Below are 7,369 nucleotides of genomic sequence, written 5' to 3' on the forward strand. Positions count from 1 at the left end.
CCCCTATGCTACTGTGTTTCTCCCTTTTTGAAGTAACATGAATGTAGAACTTCTTATGCAAGAGAATCAAAAGGTGTCATATGTTGGAAGCATTTGAAAAACTCTTCAGCACAGTCTGTGTCTGTTGCATACCATATGTAAATAATTAAAGACCAACAGAGGAGATGAAAGGAAGGCACTGTCATACAGTAAAGCTGCATGTTGAGAGTTGATAAAATAACCCCCGCAGTTACAGTGCTTGACATTTAAAGACACACACCTGTTTTTAAGTCATGACTGCATTCTGTTTAAAGACAGCACAGCAGATCAAGAGTTCAATACAAGAATGTGCTGCAGCAGCTATTTAATGTAACCTCCTCTGATGGAGCGTAAACTCGTCCACAGGAGAGGGAGAGTTTCTGACTGTGAATCGGAGGTCAACGGTACAGAAATGTCCCTTGGAAAAACTTGAACCTTATCAACCTGTAAGCTTCAAAACAGACATTTAGCAAGAGGTGTAGAGTTCAGATTGCAAAAGTGCAAAATGAGAATCAATACAAAGTCAGGAAAAGTGTCATCCCTGCAAAGTTAGTTTCAATGTCAGTAAGGTAAAGCTGCAAGTGGGTGTTTTCAACATTGTGATCAAGAGGAGCATGCATTTGATATTTTACTCAGTGAAAAAAATACAAAGGAAACATTTGAAAGTTCTTCTCACCATAGATACACCTCCTCTGCAACATTTTAGTCCTCTCACTCTATATCCTGGTTATTCTTTCATGAACTCAAATACGTTACGTTCATCACACTTTACAAATAGAAGGTAGACACATTTCTCATACTACTAAAGTAACCCACAACATTAAACCATGGCCTAAGCTTTGGCAACATTAGCAAAGGACAAACTTGTTTAACAGGCAGAAACCTCCAACAGGACCAGACTCATTTAAACATATTGAAAGATCATTAAGGTTTTCTCACATCATTAATGCTGTTGAGAGTCCAGGTGCATCCAGCAAAAAAGAGTGAATTTTCGAATAACTTGTTATCAACGTTTTGCTCATTCCATGTTATGGCCTGACTTTGCTGAAAGGTGGGAACTCTGTAGCTGTCTGCAGAGAGGCTAAAGCAGGGGTGGCCAACCTGTGGCTTGTGAGCCACATTTGGCTCTTTGCCTTTCGGTGTGCACCCCTTCTATCCACTATAAAGTTATGATTAACGGTGTACCAATCAATCTAAAATATTGATATACTGATGCCAAAGTTGGGATCAGTATAAATCAATACTTGAGTGATGGGATTGATGCTTAAGTTTCAGTTTCTCTTCTCTACATGTGCTCCTCTTAATAGCTCATGTGCTCATATCTGTCTATCTAGATAGATAGATAGATAGATAGATAGATAGATAGATAGATAGATAGATAGATAGATAGGTGGAACTTTGTCTCTCTTGCAGTACAACAGACATTTCTGTGACACGGCTCCAAACATAGATATAAACACACAAACACAATAAATCTCGCTTTGAAAATTAGAAACATATTGATTTTCATTTTATGTCATTTCATATACGTGTGAGAGGACGTGTGAGAGGACGTGTGTTTGTAAGACCACATGTGTGATGCAGCTCTTTGTAGTACCATGGTGATTTTTGTGGCTCTTGGTCTCTGACTGGTTGGCCACCCCTAGGCTAAAGGCTCACCTCTGTTCTTCATCCAAACTTCAATACAAACTTCCTGATGTGAAGCTAGGTTGAGTTCAACCTACTAATGTGACACTTATGGACAGTGGGCTTCAAAACACCATAGAAGAATCAGATTAAAGGTCTGCTCTGTCTTAATTATTAAGTAGGTGATCCAGTCAAACTTGGAAGAAGGCAGTAAGTTGTGCTTTGATTAGCAGCTTATGTCACGGGTCAGGTGACAGATAAAACATAACTATGAACATCATTAGAAGCAAATGATTATTCAATCCAACAGCCACTAAATCCGTCACTTAATTACACTTAATTCATATAGCACAGGTCATAATGTACAGTACCTAAATATGCTTTAAAATGAAGCCATATAAGTTAGTTATTATAGCTTTCTCTTTTAACTCTCTAGCATGTATTATCACCACAGTGCATACCTTGATGATCTGACACTGTTGTTTCACAGCTTCCTGATCAATTAGCAGCCGCAAAGATGCCGGGAAAGGGGGAAAACCCTGACGTAACAGCCCATGTACTTCCATAATAGCACACCTTAGTTTAGCATTTAGCATATTTCTTGTTAAACTAAAGTTTAAAATTCACACATACAGTGGAAACGATAAATGTTGGCATGTTGGCTGAAAAGTTTGGGAATACCTGCAGTAGGGCATGATAACATCTGAGTTTCCTCGCCCTGAGTGTGGCCTCACAAGAAGATGACTGGGAAAACAAGATAAGGTTAGTTTATGAGGAATGTTAATTAAGTAATGTCAAGCTTGACCCATGTCTTGCCTTTCTTCAATTTGAATAAAAAAAGTTTTATTTTCCTAATTTATCCATAAAAATGTTAAAACAGTAATCAGTTTCCAATCCAGAGGGTTTCCAAAGTATTTTGACCACATGCATTGTTATTCTTTCTATCTTTTTTCAGCTTTGAATGTTTCTACTATATATTAACTATAATTGTATTAGTATCTATGAATATTTCCTTGTGAGCATGGAGCCAAAGTGCTCACAAAGGAACCTGGAAACAGACTATAACAACGAAATGGTAATGAAAGTAACTTAGAATTAATAAACAATATACTTTCAAAAACAAAATCATCTGGAAATTTCACGTCAAGGTAAAAAACATCGATCTAAGATCATAGGTTGTAAAAATGCAGCCTGTGGGACTCTCCTAAACAACATCACAGATGAGTCTCTAATTAAGACGACCCACTGTGAGAGCCGTAGGAGCTATACTGTATGTCAACACCTCTTTAATGCACACAGGCTCAAATGAGAGAGGGAAATGAAAGAGTGAGATAAGGTTACAGTTGCTTCTACCCGCTCTGAATCTTTTCTAATAAACACACAAGGAACAAAAGTGTGTAATGAAGCATATAATGCCATACACTGGACATCTTTACAGCATACTCCTATCTTCTATGCAGCAGTCAGCCGAAGCAGATTATTCAGTGTACACATTGTTAACAATTACTTTTTAATCTGCATTAGTGAATTAACATAATGAGGGACAGTGGAAGAGAAAGCTCATTTGTTTAGGGGCTCAGAAGAACTTCTCCCACTGAAGTTGCCAAGTTGTGTTCGGCTTTGGTTCGTCTCCTATATGAGATGTAAAAGAGGCCAGAGTTTGCCTTCTGGTGTTTGGCTGCAGTTCGAAGACTTTTTCAACCAAAGTACAACTCAACCCAACGAACTCAGCCAATTTGAAGCGTACTACAGTTTTATATTTGCTGGGCTGAGAAGAAAGTTTTCTACTCAAACATCAGTCTTACCACACATGACAATTTGGGTAATTTTTTGCACACAGTAGATGTAGCTTTTTTAAGATGATGGCATTGTTGATGTTTGTGGGAATTAAATAGCACATCTGTAAATGTCTGGTCTTATAATCATATTAGTCAGTAAATGTGAAAATAGGTGATTTTTCAGCTGGTGCCAAAGAGTTTTATTTGACCAGCAGTGGGGTGAGATGGTCACAAGGGGTTGTAGAAAACACCTCTTACTTAAGGGAGCTTAAGACAAAGGTTATAATAAAGGTTATTTTAAAGGTTATAGAAAGCAGAGGGCCCCCAAAAGGGTCTGTGCTAATTCTCTGTAGCAAAAAGAAGCACTTTAAGACAAAGATCACTGCAAGAGTTGGGAATCTTTGAAACTTTGATTAGAAGCTACATTATGAAAGAAGAAGAAGAAGAGACTCTGATACACATCACAAAACTGCTGTGATAGTTGGAAGGTATTTACAAAAGACCCTAAACTGGAATTAGCTAAAAGAATCAAACTAATAGACAGCATGATAGCATACTGCATACTATCACAAGAACAGAATTTTAACAAACTTTGACGTCTTCTGTGCACTGCTGTCCCAAAGATATCAAACACTTCTATTGGGGAAACATCAACACAGAAACACTTTGTAAAATGAACCAGAAGTGTTGCTCTAAGAGAAAAGCCTCACAGATCAGTGTGCATCCAGGGATTTTTAAACTCTCAAAGTGGACAAGCAATTGCCACTCACTTTTGCAATCTGTGCCTGGTGAAGGATCTGGATCTCGCAAAAGAAACACTTCCCATTGAGAGAGCATGAGCTGTGCTATGGTGTGAAAATTCAGACTTCTTAAAATTCAGAGTTACCATGAAGGAAAAACCAATGGAAGAAGAGGAGTTGGCTCTGGTGGCTTGTTGGGGTTCTGGTGCCTGTTGTACCACCAGCCAAAGTGATCATCTTCAGACTGTTTAATCTGAGTGAACAAGCTGGAAAGTTGCCATTACAAGGTTAATGAAAATAATTACATATTGAGTTACAACCTGTATGGCAGTGTTTATTAATTCACAGTAAGAATCTGTAGACAAAAAATATTAACTAGAAAAGCACTCAGAGAGCGCAGACCTCAGTCAAGCATATTGTTATTATGACGCAACACTTGAGTCCTTCTTTGGTGTTATACTCCCTTTCAGCAGACTGTCTGCTACAATTGGGTGTTAGTTGCAGGTTTGTACGATAATTTGTTACCCCACATTGAAATTATTGAAATTTATGATGACCCAACACATAATTCATTTTCTAAATCTTAGTATCCAGAATATTTCCAGGATCTGGATCTTACTTTTACATCTGTCATTGTCTTGTATTCTTTTGCAAAGTTATAAACACATATGGCGAAAACAGCCCTATCTTACAATAATAAAGAATCCTTTAAAAAAGGTCCTGGATACAGATGGTGATCCAGATCAACTCCAAAATTTATTCACTTCTTCCTTATCCCATTTTGAACGTTTCCTGAAAATTTCATCATGATCTGTTCATTACTTTTTAAGTTATGTTGTTCACAGGCAAAAAGACAGAAAAACTCTCCCAAAAACATAACCTTGGCAGAGGTAATTATTAGGTTGATTTGGACACTGCGTTTATGTGATCGGATGGATGGTGAAAAAAAAAAAAATGATAATAATAATAATAATAAAAATTGTATTTTTTACATGCTTAAGTTGGAGTTTACTCCACTACACAAGGATATTAGATGAGTCAGGCAAACCTGGTGCTGGTTAAGCATTCAGTCAAATTACATGTTCTACGTACAAAGACCATTGTCCTCCAAGTGGACAGTGGTGTTTGATTCTGACCCATGACCTTTGACTAAAACTCATTCCCCACTCCACCTCTTTTTATTGTCCTATGTTAAAAATAAAAGCAGAAGAACCCAAAAATAAACATGCAAGCTTGACTTAGTAATGCCTCAGAGTACAAAAACCACAATCCCACTGCTTTGAAAGGATTTGTATTGAGCAAGGAGATACCACCCAGCAGTGTTCACCTTTAGCCTTAGCTTATGCTTAATACCTCATGAAGTGGGTAAAATTTAATTGGTCTGCAGTTCTCTTCACAGATCACTGATTTAGGTCTCTCTTAAAAAAATCTTGTTCCTATTTCAACCCCCAACCTTAACAATAAAGCAGCACTTATCACTGGAGCATTCAGTTTTGATGTTATTATATGTGGCCAGAAAAGTGTTAAGATTTCCAGCTGACATTGTAATCTTTCAAATGAAACTTATTTATGAACCCACAAATCGCTGACTGTGTCCCATCCACAGTGAAAACCTCATTACCAAAAATGTGCCGTCCTCAGGCGAGTGGATCCACTGAGCTGAAGAAACAGAAATATTCCTGGGAGCAGGTAGACAGACAGCAGTCCTAATGAACTCAACAGGGTGCTCTGCAGGTGCCCTCACACACACACAGCAACACCTTATGACTAATGTATGTGAGGAGGAGCTGAGCAGTGCCAAAGTGCTGCGCATGTGAATCAGTCATTAAATTAAGCGGGTGCTAATGAAACAGACGAGATAAATTTTATGCCAAGAGTGTAGAGAGGTTTTTCTTTTTTTTTAAATCTAAATTTCCACTCTGTGTTGAGGGATGAGTCTGTGCTTTTCATTGACACTGCTATTGATATGTAACAACAGCACAAGCTGCCACTTGCCAATTAGTATAATGAAGCTGCTGTTTTGAATAAGTTGTGTGATCTGAAAGATGTACAGGTGCAGTTTAGATATGTTGCCCCTCTTTGTAATTACCTTGTTTGTCGGCAGCAGCCGCTCAATGAAGTGTTCATCCATTCAATGTCACACATCGGTCTTTTTAGCCTGAAAGTGCCAGCGATCATTGTCAGATTGTTTCATTGATACCATTGATCCTGCCTGATGCTGCACTATCTCCATTAGAACAGTGGAGAGCTGTGCAAGAAGAGGAGAAATAAAACCGAGGGGGCTTGACAGTAGCAATTTGCATGAGGCAGTATTGTTTTAATAGAACGCCTGGTTTTTAGATTGCTTTGGGACTCGAGGGCAAAGACAAGGACGGAGGAGAGGATGTATAGAGATCCTGGAACAGAGGCCTGCTCTTTTTTCTAGTCAGCTGAGGATTGGGTTCTTCTTCAGACAGAATTGGTTTCTATTTGTCTGGCTTAAGATGATATAAAAAGACACAGGACAGCAAGCTGCTTTTTCCTTATAACTGACGAACTGACAAACACGTTCATATTGCAGGCAACTGTTCAACAGGAGGAGCAAACTGCTTTGTGTTTATCATTTTAAAATAACCCATAAAAATCCTTTTCACCACTTTCACCCTTGGGTTTTCAAGTTGTAACAAATGCTTCATTGTGTTAGCAAGCAAACACTGGAGCCAAAAGTTTTATCCTAGTGGTACAATTTCAAAGAAAATCTGACTTTGATGTTTCAACTAATCTGCCTGTGCTCAAGCAGAAAAAAATGTGAGGTCAGGGTTAATTTGTCTGTAGACTGTTGCTATTATAGATGCTAGATACTAGCTGACCATGCAAAAGTGCCAACTTATTAGGAACCCTTCATAACATCTGTTCCTGGCACTGTGTGAACTTTCAGAGGGCGAGCTTAATTACAGAAAGCAGCCCTGCCTCTCTAACATTGCAAGGTACCAAAAACGTTTTGGGCATTTTGCCTTTAAGAAATAGGACAGCAGAAGGGAAACAGGAAATAAAGGGTGTAAAGAATGTTAAAAAAAAAAAAAAATTAGAGTAGGTTGAAATAGTAGCAGAATACTATAGCTTCCTTATTCAGGGCATGTCTTTCTTTACCTGCTTTAAAAACTATTACTTCAGTGTTATAAATATGTTATGTTTTGGTGTTTCACTTCTTGACATAAAAATCACAAC

This window comes from Halichoeres trimaculatus, unplaced genomic scaffold (assembly GCF_033239565.1).
Source record: "Halichoeres trimaculatus isolate MK-OKI-2021-1 unplaced genomic scaffold, fHalTri1.1 fHalTri1_scaffold_2, whole genome shotgun sequence".
Lineage (NCBI taxonomy): Eukaryota > Metazoa > Chordata > Actinopteri > Labriformes > Labridae > Halichoeres > Halichoeres trimaculatus.